The following is a 15052-nucleotide window of genomic DNA, read 5'->3' as shown; positions in this document are numbered from 1 at the left end:
TCCCCCATTCAGACAGCCCCTACTCCATCACATCTCTCCCCCCTTCGAGACTGAACTGAGCAGGGTCACTCTGCCCAGTGATCTGGGGAAGTTCAGGGCCCCCTCTCCGGGACAACACGTCCGCTATCAGGTTGGCACTTCCCTTCACATGGACCATGTCCATCTCATAATCCTGCAGGAGCAGGCTCCACCTCAGGAGCTTGGCGTTGGCTCCTTTCATCTGGTGCAGCCAGGTCAGGGGAGAGTGGTCGGTGTACACGGTGAAGTGTCGCCCAAAGAGATATGGCTCCAGTTTCTTAAGGGCCCACACCATGGCCAGGCATTCCTTCTCGATGGACGCATAGTTCTGTTCCCGGGGTAGCAACTTCTTGCTCAGGTACACGATGGGGTGTCTCTCCCCCTTTTCATCCTCCTGCATTAACACCGCCCCCAGTCCGTGTCTGAGGCGTCGGTGAACACCATAAAGGGTTTGTCAAAATTTGGGTTTACCAGAACTGGGCCACTAACCAGAGCCTCCTTCAGCGCCCGGAGAGCCTCCTGGCACTGCTCAGTCCAGATCACCTTGTCTGGCTTCCCTTTTTTGCACAGCTCAGTGATGGGGGCGGCTATGGCACTAAAGTGGGGCATGAACCTTCGATAGTACTCCGCCATCCCAATAAAGGCCTGGACCTGCTTTTTGGTTTGGGGCGCGGGCCAGTCTCTGATTACCTCCACCTTGGCTGGTTCCGGCTTTAGTCAGCCGCTCCCCACCCAATGGCCCAGGTAAGATAATTCAGCCATCCTCACCTTGCACTTCTCAGCCTTTACGGTTAACCCAGCCTCCCGGAGTCGGTCCAGCACTTATTTAACCTGGGACACATGGTCCTCCCAGGTCTAGCTGAAGACGCAGATGTCGTCAATATACTCCACAGCAAAACTCTCCATCCCCCTCAGTAGCTGATCCACCAGGTGCTGGAAGGTGGCCGGTGCTCCCTTGAGGCCAAAGGGCAGGGTCAGAAACTCGTAGAGCCCCAGAAGGGTGATAAAGGCTGATTTCAGTCTGGCATCTGCGTCCAGCGGCACTTGCCAGTAGCCCTTGGTAAGATCCATGGTGGTGAGGTACCGAGAGCCTCCCAGCTTGTCTAAGAGCTCATCAGGCCTGGGCATGGGGTAGGCATCAGATACAGTGATGGCATTGAGCTTTCGATAGTCCACACAGAACAGGATTGACCCATCCCTTTTGGGGACCAGCACCACTGGGGAGGCCCAAGGGCTGGAAGACGATTGGATTACCCCCAAAGCCAGCATGTCCCTGACCTCTCTTTCTAGGTTCTGGGCAGTTTTCCCAGTGACCCAAAAAGGGGAACATCTTATAAGAGGATGTGACCTGGTCTCCACCCAGTAGGCAGTCAAATTAGTGCATCCAAGCTGGTTGGAAAACAGCTGTCGGTACAGATGGAGCACCCCTTTGATCTCAGCGTGCTGGGCCGGGGTCAGCTGATCAGAGAGAGGAATCGCCTCCAGGGGGGAACCAGCTTTTGTCCCAGGGAATAGATCCACTAAAGGGTCATCTCCCTGCTCCTCCCAATGTCCACACATGGCCAACACCACATTCCCCCTGTCATAGTATGGCTTCATCATATTCACATGGTACACCCAACGGTGATGTGCCCGGTTCGACAGCTCCACCACATAGTTTACCTCATTTAGTTGCTTGATAACCTTGAAGGGCCCTTCCCAGGCTGCCTGGAGTCTGTTTTTCCTCATGGGGATGAGAACCATCACCTGATCCCCGGTGGCGAAGGCACGGGCCCGCGCCATGCGGTCATACCAGACCTTCTGCTTCCTCTGGGCTCGGGCCAGATTCTCCCTGGCCAGGCCCATGAGCTCGGCAAGTCTTTCCCGGAAGTTCAGGACATACTCCACCACTGATTCTCCATTGGGAGCGGCCTTCCCCTCCCATTGGTCTCTCATCAGGTCTAGGGGCCCCCTTACCTGCCTTCCATATAAAAGTTCAAAAGGCAAAAACCCAGTAGATTCCTGGGGTACCTCCCTGTCTGCAAACAGCAGGTGAGGTAAGCACTGCGGGTGCTGGTTCATAAATGTTTTTAGCATCATCTTCAGCGTCCCATTGAACCTTTCCACCAGCCCGTTGGACTGGGGGTGATACGCTGAGGCCCCCACATGCCGGACCCCACATTTTTCCCACAAACACCAGAGCAGGGCCGACATGAAGTTGGACCCCTGGTCCGTTAAGACTTCCTTGGGGAACCCCACCCGACTGAAAATTGTCAGCAGCGCATCTGCCAAGGTGTCCGCTTCGAGAGAGGACAAGGCCACTGCCTCGGGGTAGCGAGTGGCGAAATCTACCACCACCAGAATGTATTTCTTCCCTGACTGAGTCGTCTTGTTGAGAGGTCCCACTATGTCCATGGCCACCTTCTGGAAAGGTTCTTCTATGATGGGTAAAGGCCTCAAAGCTGCTTTCCCCTTGTTCCGGGCCTTCCCCACCCTCTGGCAGGGCTCACAGGATTGGCAGTACTGTCGGACATGGGTAAAGACCCCAGGCCAGTAAAAGTTCTGTAGCAGCCTCTGCCTGGTGCTCCGGATTCCCTGGTGCCCTGCGAGAAAGATGTCATGGGCCAGGTACAGTAGCTTGTGGCGAAACTTCTGGGGAACCACCAGCTGCCTCCTGATCCCCCATGACTCTACTTCCCCTGGGGGAGCCCATTCTCGGTACAGGAACCCCTTCTTCCACAGGAACCTCTCCTTGCAACCTCTCCTCATGGTCTGTACTGCACTGAGGTCAGCCCGGTCCCTGGGCTTCCGCAAGGAGGGATCTTTCTGCAACTAGGCCTGGAACTCAACTGCTGGGACAGGGATGGGGACCTGCTCTCTCTCATCGGCTGGGTCTGAGGCCGCAGCCTCTCTGAGCTGTGTCCCTGGGTGTTCCCTCCCCACCAGGTTAGGGTCCTGCGCCTCGGGCAGAGTACCTTCCCCATTGTCAGGGCGCAGTGCCCTTCACTGACTCTGACTACAAGTCACTACCAGGGCACTCCGGGCGTTACTTGGCCAGTCCTCGAGGTCCCCTCCCATTAACACGTCCGTGGGCAAATGTGGGTGTACCCCCACGTCCTTGGGGCCCTCCCATTCAAGGTGCCCCCCACTTCAGGTGTACCCTCGCCACAGGCACCTTGAATGGGGTCCCGCCCATACCCATCAGGGTCAGGTAGGTGTCGGGCACAATCCGATCTCAGGCCACCACCTCGGGCCAGGCAAGCGTCACCTCTGCACCCGTGTCCCAGTACCCAGTGACCTCCCTCCCATCTACCTCCAGGGAAACAAAGCACTCTTTCCAGAGGGGCAGCCCTGCGCCCACCCTGTAAACCAGAAACCCGGAGCCTGGAGCATCCAGCCCCCCAGAGGAGCTGACCTGGGGACCTCCTCCCTCCTTCACAGGTGGTACGCTGCCAGCCCCTCTTTCCTGGGAATGTTGCCCCTCATCCGACTGGGTCTTTACCCAGTCAACCCTTTGCGGGTTGGGTCTGCTCGGTCTGTCCCTGAGCTTGGGGCATTGGGTCCGTATGTGGCTTCATTGGCCACAGTGATAGCAGCCCATGTCTCGTGGGTCCCCTCGAGTGGGTCAGATGGACCTGACACTGGATGTTCCCCTTTGGTGGGGGTTCTCCATAGGCCCCCGCTGGGAGGTCCCATGGTGACTCTCTCTCTGCGTTGAGGCAGGCCTGCTCCTTTGAGACTCATCCCTGTTATCCCCTGCCCGACTGTCTACAAATTGGTTGGCCAGCTGGCCTGCGTGCTGCGGGTTCTCCGGCTTCTGGTCCATCAACCACAGCCTCAGGTCGGATGGGCACTGCTCGTACAGGTGCTCTAGTATGAATAGGTCAAGCAGGTCCTCTTTAGTTTGGGCCCCAGCTGTCCACTTGCGGGCATACCCCTGCGCCCGGTTGGCCAGTTGTAGGTATGTGACCTCACGGGTTTTAAGTTGACTCCAGAACTTTTTCCGGTACATCTCAGGAGTCAGCCCAAACTCGTGGAGCAGGGCCTGTTTGAACAGTTCGTAGTCCCCTGCCTCCGCCCCTTTCATTCGGCTGTACACCTCCACAGCTGTGGAGTCCAGTAAGGGGGTGAGAAATGAGATCCTGTCTGCAGGGTCAACCCTGTGCAGCTCGCAGTCATTCTCAAAGGCCGTCAGGAAGGTATCTATGTCCTCCCCCTCCTTACGCCGGGCCAGCAAGCACTTATCAAAGCTCTTTGTAGCTTGGGTCCCCCCTCACTCACCGCAGCCGGGGCCCCACTGCTCCTCAGCCGGGCCAGCTCCAGCTCATGTTTATGCTGTTTCTCCTTCTCCTCCAGCTCACGCTGGTGCTGGTTCTCCTCATGTTTATGCTGGATCTCCCATTCCTTCAGTTCTTGCCTCCTTAACTCGAGCTCTTCCCATCTCAGCTCCCTGTCATATTCCAGCCGCATCCACTCCACGGATGCCGAGCGCCGCCGGGACGATCCCCTGCTGGGGGGTGAGCTTCACCGGGAGGATCCCCTGCTGGCCGGGGGTGTCATGGTGCCCCCAGTATTCACTGGGCTCCTCCCCGCCCTTCCCCTAGGCATAGGAAGGAGGGGTCTCGGGAAGCCCTCAGCTGCCGGCTGACCACTCCCAGCAGGGACAGACACTGGTGCCTGCACTGCATCTGCCAGGCTGCTTCCCTCAGAGACAGGGCTCGGTTCATTCAAACGGTCTTCCTCCTCCAACTGGGCAATCAGCTGGTCTTTGGTGAGCCTCCCACTGCGCAGCCTCCTCTGCTTGCACAGCTCCACCAGGTCGCACTTACGCCGCTTGGCATACATCTTCCTGCTGGCCACTCACAGACCGGGGTGCTCACTGCTCCCCACGGTTTCCAGGGAGAGCCTCAGTGCACCAGCCCTTCTTGAGGTCACCACCTCTCTGCCAGGGTCGAGCTGCAGACTCCTCCTCCCCTGGAACCACTCACTGCAATCCCCCGGGGGACCTTGTTACTGCAGAGTCCTTCTCACTGGGCACACACTCCCAGGGATTAATCACCCCTACAATCGTTCCTTCGTTTTACTGCTCCCTAATCACGTACTGCAGGAAGCGCCGTCCAGTATCTCCTGCCACTGCCACCAGTTGTCACGGAGTGAGGGGGAGTCCGGTCCTGCACCCCTCTTCCTGGGACTCACAGTGACTCTAAGCCAGCCAGTAAAACAGAAGGTTTATTGGACAACAGGAATGCAGGTTACAGCAGAGCTTGTTGGCACAATCCGGACCCCTCAATTGAGTCCTTCTGGGGTTTCAGGGTGCTTGGATCCCAGCTTAGGATACCCTGACTTCCCACCACCCAGCCCAAAACTGAAACTGAAACTAACTCCCCTACAACTGGCCCCTTCCTTTGTCCAGCTTCCTGGGCAAAAGATGCTGACACCTCTCCCTCCCTACCTGGCTCAGGTTACAGGTTCAGGTATTGTCCATCCCCTAAAGTCCTCCCCTGCTCTCCCATCCCCCATTCAGACAGCCCCTACTCCATCACACAAATCAAGGGCTATACACATAAAATAATCTGTACAGAATCTGTAACTGCCTTTTGCCTCCCGCCTTGTCCCCAGGGTCTGCAAATACACTTACTATTAATTCCAGAATGGCCCCTTCTCATGCATCTTAACCACTCCTCTGCCAAAACTCAGTCATGCATTCACCTCCTCTTGTCTTGCTCCTCAATTACCAGACTTCACCTTGCCACCAGCCTTGTTTCTTCACAGCAGGGAGTAGAACGCTCACCCCACAAGCTGCTCACACAACAGGGGTGGCTCCAGGTCCCAGCACGCCAAGCTCGTGCCTGGGGCGGCAAGCCATGGGGGCCGCTCTGCCAGCCGCAGCGAGGGCAGCAGGCAGGCTGCCTTCATCGGCATGCCTGTGGAGGGTCCGCTGGTCCTGCAGCTTCGGCGGACCTCCCGCAGGCAAGCCGCCGAATCCGCGGGACCAGGGACCTCCTGCAGGCAAGCCGCCGAATGCAGCCTGCCTACCGTGCTTGGGGCGGCAAAATATCTAGAGCTGCCCCACAATCTGGAATTAAGTTTCCTAATTGACTACCAGATCTTTTTCAGACATCTTCTCAAAACACACTCTTCTCTCTGGCCTGTGAGTTCTGTTTTCATCTTACAATCCCAAATTTAATTATAGATAATAATTGTAATAATATACTGCCATGCCATTGCTCTGTGTAACACCGACAGACCCTGGTTCTTGGCGGGCGGGATTGAACCTGGGGTCTCTGGAGCTTAATGCATGAGCCTCTACAGCTAAAAGGCAACTACCTGTTAGCTAAGGCTGTAGAGCAGGCTCATAATCTAACTCACTCACTCTCTGTCCAATGGCACAGAACACCACACCCAGGAGGTGAGTGAGTTACAACTGGATATAGATTAACAAAAGAGACACATAGCAATGTAAGACTTGAAGGGGTCATCAACTCCAGTCCCCTGCACTGTGACAGGACTCAGTATTGTCTAGACCATCCCTGACAGATGTTAGTACAGCCTATTCTTAACAACCTCCAATGACAAAGATTCATAACCTCCCTAGGCAATTTGTCCCAGTACTTAACCACCTTGACAGGAAGTTTTTCCTAATGTTCAACCTAAACCTCCCTTGCTGCAATTTAATCCCCTTACTTCTTGTCTGGTCCTCAGTGATTAAAGGGAACAATTTATCACCCTCCTCTTTTTAACAACCTTTTACCTACTTGAAAACTGTTATCATGTCCCCACATCCCCAGTCTTCTCCATACTAAACAAATGCAATTTTTTCAATCTTTCCTCTGACAGTATTTCTTCTGACACTGAGATAAGAGTGCCTGCCACCACATGTCTGTATGGACTGGAGGCTAACACCCAGCTCTTATCTAACTCTTTAGATTTCAAAGCACTTTACAAAGGAGGTCAGTGTCATTAGCCCCATTTTCCAAATGGGGAAACTGAGACACATTGAGGAGAATTGACTTGCCCAAGGTCAGCCAGTAGGCCAGTGGTAGAGCTGGGAAAAGAATGAAGCTTTCTTGCAGCTCAGTCCCATGGTCTATCCACTAGGCCACATAGGGTGACCAAATGTCCTGATTTTATAGGGACAGTCCTGATTTTGGGGGCTTTTTCTTATATAGGCACCTATTACCCCCCATCCCCTGTCCCAATTTTTCATACTTGTTGTCTGATTACCCTAAGGCCACACTGCCTTTTGTACATACTAAACCTCTACTTGTGTCCTTCCTAAATGGTCCATAAGTGCTGTGTGGCATTTGCAAGCTGTGCACAGAACTTATGGACAGTTTTGGAAGTTTGCTGCCAGAGACTTGGACGCTGCCCATGGTGGAGGCAGTATACCTAAAATTTTTTTTTTCTGGACAGTGTAATTCTGCAAACCATTTAACACTCTGTTGACCAGTCTCCAAAAGGTTGCACCAGCATTTACCAGACCAAAAGGTAACACCATAAATTTATAGAGCCCTGTGTCAGTGATAGAAGCTGATTTTTGTTGTGCTTCCCCTTCCAAAGGAATCTGCCAGTAACCTTTGGTTAGATCAAAGGTACTGAGGTACTTGGCTTGGCTCAGCACATCCAGTATGTCATCAGTTCTTGGCATGGGGTATGCATCTGTTACAGTGACAGCATTAAGTTTCCTATAGTCTACACAAAATCTTACAGTGCCATCCCTTTTGGGGACCAAGACCACAGGGGAAGCCCATGGACTGTCAGATTCCTTAATCACCCCCAGGTCCAAAATGCTTTGTATCTCAGCCCGAATTTGCTCCTTCACCTTGCCAGTGGCCCTATAAGGCCTGGAAGTGGGCGGGGGGGCTGAGTCCCTTTCGTGAGGATTCTATGGAACAGCAAGTGTGTCCTCCCTGATTTGTTGGAAAATACCTCATTGTACCTTTGCAGCATTGACAATGCTTCCCCCTTTTTGACTAGTGTCAGCTCACTACAGATTTCCATACTTTCCAGAGTTGACCCATCTTGGCATTCTGCCATCAAATCAGTGAGTGGGTATGCCTCAGTTTCCCCTTTGACACAACAGATCATGTTTACCCCAGCCATGCTGCTGCGATAAGCCTTGAGTCTGTTTGCATGTACAAATTGGGGCACAGTATCATCAAGGGGCTTTTAAACTTTATAAGTGTCCTCACTCACCACTTACATCACTTTAAAGGGCCCCTCCCAGAAGCTTTGCATTTTGAACTTTTTTGGTAGGGCGAGTACCATGACCAAATCTCCTATGTCAAAAGTGCATTTACAAGTATTTTTATCATACCATGCCTTTTGCTTGGCCTGACTGCTCTGGAGGTTGTTTTGGACAATTTTCATCATGTCTTTCAACTCCCTCCTGAACCTCTGGACATACTCAGTCATGGGTTCTTCCCTCACCATGATGTATCCTTCTCAGGTATCACTGGTGAGATTGAGAGGTCCCTCAAATACTGTTTAACATCATCACTGCAAATATTCAAGAATTGTTCTTGAGTAATCAAATCACACATTTCTTCTGAGCTTGTAATGCTTGTTTCCCCTTACCCACTTATCTAACAAATCTCTCATTTCATTTACATAAGCCACATTACTCAGTCCAGCTCCTCTCTTAAGACTCCTGAATTTAACCCTGTAGGTTAACAATCTGAAACTGTTTCAAAACCAGTTCCTTAAATTTACCATAGTTTAAAGCATCATCAATTGGCATCATACTGAATATGTCCAGAACTCTGCCAGTCAATTTTGCTACGAATGTGGTCATTTTTTGATCTTCAGGAATTGCATGGAGGATGCACAGTCTCTCAAAGGTGACGGAATATTCAGCAATATCACTGGATTTATCATGCTGGATTTTAAGGGAAGTGGAGCCAGCTGCTGAAGGGTTCTGTCTTTTCCACTCCATTACAGTCAGTTTATGCTTCTGGGTCTCAATGTAGGCTTTTATTTCTCTGTCTTTTAACTCCAGGGCTTGCTGGTATGCAGCCCTTTTTTCATCAGCTTCCAGCTGCCTGAGTTCTAGGGCTTACCTTTGGGTTTCTATGGCTTTTTTCTGAGCAGTTTCCTCCCTGGCTGCCTCTGCCTCCATAGCCCTTCTATGTGCAAACTCCGCCCTGGCTGTCTCTGCTTCTTTGAGCCTCAATTGAAGCTCATGGTCCTTTGCCTTCTCTTCTGCTTCCAGTCTGGCCAGTTCTAGTTTTGTAGCTGCCTCACTGGTAGTCATTCTTCTGTTTTCTTGTGCTTATTTCCCTCATCCAAAACAAACAAATAGAAGTAACAAACCAGTAACCGCTTTGTTTGTTCTCCAGTCACCACACTCAAAACTCACTTAAAATCACTACCAGTGTTTCAAAGCAATCATCTGTGCACAGATTCCTGCTCGACTACATCACTGTGACAAGTTTGGTCACAGAGACCCCCTTGGACTGCCACCTGATGTTCTGACACTACCTCTGAGCCCGTTTTCCCTGCCAACTTGGGATTTCAGTACCCTGTATTGTTGAGCCAGATGCAAACACAGACCCAGGTCTGAATCATGTCCCCCAAAAGCTGAAGACTTAACAGAAAACAGCTTAAGAAGTGCTCCTGTCTCTAGCACCCAGACACCCAGTTCCCAATGGGATCCAAACCCCAAATAAATCCATCTTACTCTATATAAAGCTTATACAGTGTACACTCATAAATTGTCCACCCTCTATAACACTGATAGAGAGATATGCACAGCTGTTTGCTCCCCCAGGAATTAATTACTTACTCTGGGTTAATCTATAAGCTAAAGTGATTTTATTAAATATAAAGAGTAGGATTTAAGTGGTTTCAAGTAATAACAGACAGAAAAAAGTAAGTTACCAAGCAAAATAAAACAAAAACATGCCTAATACATTAAGAAACTGATTACAGATAAATCTCACCCTCAGAAATGTCCCAATAAGCTTCTTTCACAGACTAGACTCCTTTCTAGTCTGGGCCCAATTCTTTCCCTGGTACAGTCCTTGTTCCAGCTCAGGTGGTAGCTAGGGGATTTCTCATGACTGCCACCTCCTTTGTTCTCTTTCACCCCCTTATATAGCTTTGGCACAAGGCAGGAATTGTTTGCCTCTCTGGATCCCCAGATTTAAGATGGATCCCAGTACCAGGTGACATGGTCACATGTCATGTGAGACCCCAAGCCTTCATTCTTCCCAGCCTGACTCACAGGAAGGCTTGCAAGTAAACAGAGCCATTTACAACTAATTGTCCTAGCTGATGGGAACCATCAAGATTCCAAACCACCATTAATGGCCCACACTTTGCATAATTACAATAGGACCTCAGAGTTATATTTCATATTTCTAGTTTCAGATACAAGAACGATACATTTATACAAATAGGATGATCACACTCAGTAGATTATAAGCTTTGTAATGATACCTTACAAGAGACCTTTTGCATGAAGCATATTCCAGTTACATTATATTCACATTCATTAGAGGTTTTTAAGGTCAGGGTTGATGAAGCCCCTGGCTGCGATTATTTAATTGGGGATTAGTCCTGCTTTGAGCAGGTGGTTAGACTAGATGACCTCCTGAGGTCCCTTCCAACCCTGATATTCTATGAGTCTGTAATTAGCATATTTTCATAAAATCATATAGCATACAACATCACAACCACCACATAAACTCTTGTGTTTCCATAACTATGGGATGCATTTTGAATTAATATAAAAGTAACACTGTATGGCACTTGTAGAAGTTGCTAAACTGTGCACATACTAATGTCATTGTTTGCATAAACAGCAAAGAGTCCTTTGGCAGCTTATAGACTAACAGAAGTACTGGAGCATGAGCTTTCATGGATGAATACCCACTTCTTCGGAAGCTCATGCTCCAGTATGTCTGTTAGTCTCTAAGGTGCCACAGGACTCTTTGCTGCTTTTACAGATCCAGACTAACAAGACTACCCCTCTGATGATTGTTTGCATAGAACCTAATATATTTCAAATAACAGTGAGACTTAAAGAAGGACCAGAAATGCACAAAATAACTGGCATGACCTGTGAAGCAGTGTAGTGCAGGATAAACATTTTACTGCCACTTGATTTAGGAATATTCTGTATAATTCACTCATGGCTTTTCCATGTGTGTGCAATGTATTCATCCCAAACTCATGGCAATAAATTCTTTTTAGCTCCCCCACACCGTCACATTTTCTATATGTAACAGTTAGACACCTGAAGTTTTTTGTAATTTATTTTCCAGGAGCTAATGCCTCTAGTCACCCTTCAGTTAATGGAAAGACAATCGTACTTTCTTCAATGGTCTCTCAACAGCCTTTTGATCAGATTGCTAATAATATCACAAACAAGAAAAGAGCATATTTTCAGGTATGAACTGATTGCACATACAGATCTCCAGACATAAAACTAAAAGTAACATATGCATGTTGTCATACTGCAAATATGAAATGTATTGTTATGTATAAGTCACCAGATGCCACTGTTATCTATACTCATAAGTTCTTTTTGTAGCCTGTGAGTGGGGTACAATCTTTGAAGAAAAGTTGTATTGTTGTTAGTTTTGTGATGCATCATCTTCTGGGGGAAGATGTTGCAAATGGGAAGAGAGTTAGTGCTCTCTCTCTCTTTCTCCACCTTAATCTCTCTGGCTAGAGTCAATTGTTGTGGCAGAGTTGCTTTCTGGGAATCAGGCACTGGTGCTTGCGCTGAGATTTTTGAAAGCAGAATGATGTGTGTGCTGTTTGTGATCACATCTGTTCAATGTCTAGTGTGTCTGTTGTAAATAAACCAGTTACCATTAGAATATTCCCATACTCTGCATCCCTGATTTCTTCTCCAATGGGAAGCTGACTTGCAGCCCCAAAACTTGCTTGGCTGAGGAACTACAGTATTGTGACAAGGTCAGACCAGATGGCTACAGGACAGTCATCTTGTTGGTATCCAGGAAGTGGGCGAAGGGGAGGATCCACAGGTGTGTGATACCAAATAATTACGTGGGACAACCAATGAAAAAAACAGGATCGGAAGTGAGGTCATAGGGCTAAACGAAGGGGACCTGATGGGGATACCACGCAGAGAACCCTGGACTGTGCCTACTGCTCCTTGAAGGTGTCAAGGGAGCCAGTGGACGCAGCCCAGAGGAACTCTGCCCAGATGCATGAACGGACAAAGGAGCAGAAACAGGCCCCACAGTCACAGGAAATCCTGTCAGCCAACCCCCTCTCCCTGGTTTTATAGATGGCTAGTTTGGCCAGGACCAAGAGGAGGTTGTAAAAGCAGCAAAGAATCCTGTGGCACCTTATAGACTAACAGGAGCAAAACGTCTGTTAGTCTATAAGGTGCCACAGGATTCTTTGCTGCTTTTACAGATCCAGACTAACACGGCTACCCCTCTGATACAAGAGGAGGTTGATAAGGAGATCCTGCAACTTTGAGGGGCCATGGATAGGGAGTGCATAGATAAACAGGTAAGGGGAAAAGTGCAACCAAAAATGCAATAAGAGATCCAAGAGGAGCCAGAATAAGGGCTCCAACCTGGAACACTCTAAATAAATGTGCGCCAGGGTTTCCTTCATGCCGCAAAAGGGGCAGGTGTTGGGGACAGGGGTAAACCGCGCCGAGTACATGACCATGCTCACGGCCCCTTGAAGGAGCCACCAACTGACATCCCTGGTGGGCCTTGGGACCAGGGCAGAGTATAAGCTGGCCCACTGGGGCTTCTCACCCTCAAGAGGTGGCAGGAGGTCCCGCCACTTTGTATAGGGGCGGGACGCAAGGTGAGGTAGTGAAGAGTGTGAAGCACGAGCGTGTACAGATGTTTCCTCGGTGCAGTCTGGAACAGAACCGGCTGCAGATCGTGCAACCGGCTCACAGTGAAAGGGCGGGGGGGCCGATTGGGTCCACGGGACAGGGGCCCAATACTACAGGAGAGTCATAGAACGTAGATATATTAGCCCCATATTAAGCAGGTCCCTTTTCCCTGGGTAAGATAACAGGGGCAGTTCCAGAACAATCAGGAACTTGCTGGAACCAATTAAGGCAGGCAGGCTAATTAGGACACATGGAGCCAATTAAGAAGCTACTAGAATCAATTAAGACAAGCAGGCTAATCAGGGTGCCTGGTTTAAAAAGGACCTCACTTCAGTCAGTGAGGGTGCGCAAGGAGCTGAGAGTGAGAGGATGTTCTGCTGAAGGACTGAGGAGTACAAACGCTATCTGGCATCAGGAGAAAGGTCCTGCAGTGAGGATAAAGAAGGTGCTCGGAGAGACCATGGGGAAGTAGACCAGGGAGTTGTAGCTGTCACCGGAGATGTTGTAGACAGCTGCTATCCAGAGGACTCTGGGCTGGAACCCAGAGTAGAGGGTGGGCCCGGGTTTCCCCCTTTCCCTCAAACTCCCTGTCTGACACAGGAGGAGTGGGCTTGGTCTGTGAGACACACCAGAGGGGAAGGTCTAATTTGGAAACGGATCTGGCCTGTCCCCGACTCACTAGGTGGGACAACAGAGACGACAGAGATTATTCTCCCTTTCCCCCATGCTGGCTAGTGATGAGGTTAGCTGAGTGAGTGGCAGGTTTATGCCACTAACAAAAGAGGCCATACTGAGGACTGCCATGAACCTCTAAGGTGAGAGAATCCACCAGAAAGCGCAGGACCCACCAAGGCAGAGGAGGAACTTTATCACAGTATGTTCTCCAAAGTTACATAGTGCAGTACATCTGCCTCTAGATTTTGTGCCTCTGGCCCCTGACAGGTCAGATTTCATTAATTCAAAGTTCTGAGCTAATCATTCCAGTGGCATGAGCCAACACATTGGGGAGGCATCTTGACAGAAACAAGGTGTCAAGCTATGTTGCACTGCCCCTGAAGCAGCTCTCCCTGTGGTAGCAATCGAGGGAATTCAATGTAGATGCTGCCTTAATCTCTCTGTGAGTCAGCCAATCTATCAAGGCATACCCAGATTTGTAAAGAATTTGGAGATCTACAGAGAAACATATGCTATGTAAATGTGAAATGGCATCATCATCCCCACTGGGAAAAGTAAGAGAGTCCCTGAGTGATTTACCTAGTGGGCACCATGGTCCAGGGGCCATGGCTTCTAGATAGGAGCTTTGGGCAAGTCACTTACCTCTCCATTCTGCCATTGGTAAAATGGGGATAATTACTTCATCTACCTCCTGGAGGAGGAAGAGGGGCTGAAGGGACATTTAGCCAATGTTGGGGCAGCCGTTTGAGTATATAAAAGTAGGCAGTATGGCAGTATTATTGGTGTTGCTGGATGCCTCCTCCTGCAGCTCGGTGGACCGGAGAGCAGCATGTACAGAGAAAACACAGACCCTTCCATGGTCACTATGATACACAGAAAACAGCCTGCAGATTAGTTGATTCTCTGCCCCAAAGAGAAATATGCTGATTGACAAATGACTTCTTTGGGACAAGGAGATAGTCCAGCACCAGGCACGGGCCCCTGTCACGCGTATACTGTGCAGGGAGAACAGCTGCCTCCCAGTCAGGTGCCCCCAGACATGTTTAGCCACTGGGCAAATATGACTGTGGTTTGCTGTTCCCAGGAGAGGGCCACAGCTGGCCTAGCTGTGTGATGCACTGTGATTACTGAGGCCCGGCAGGGCTGTAAAAGCTTCCTCTGAAACTCCCAGGAGCTCCAGCATGAACTGGCCAGAATGTCTCAGAGGTTTCATCCTCAAGACAGTAAGAGTCTAGGACCAAAACTTGGGCATCAAGGCTACTTCAGTGCAGGTTGCAATGGCCCTTGGCTAAGAATGAGACTCCGTCAGACTGTATGACTGCTCAGGACTGTCCAGGGGTTAACAGCTGTGCGTTGCTGCACTCTCCCACACAATGGAGTCTCTGACTTCACCCCACAGAATGTGCTCAGAGGTGTGTCATTCTCCTAGCCCTCCCTGACACCTGTGGTAGGGACAAACAGGCAAACTTCAGTCACCTTGGGCTAATGGGTTTAGATCCTAGCACTGCTGAAGTCAATGGCACAAGTCCCATGGATTCCAGGGGA

The sequence above is a fragment of the Gopherus evgoodei genome, chromosome 9 (genome assembly GCF_007399415.2).
Source record: "Gopherus evgoodei ecotype Sinaloan lineage chromosome 9, rGopEvg1_v1.p, whole genome shotgun sequence".
Taxonomy (NCBI): Eukaryota; Metazoa; Chordata; order Testudines; family Testudinidae; genus Gopherus; species Gopherus evgoodei.
This window is presented reverse-complemented; position numbering follows the sequence as displayed.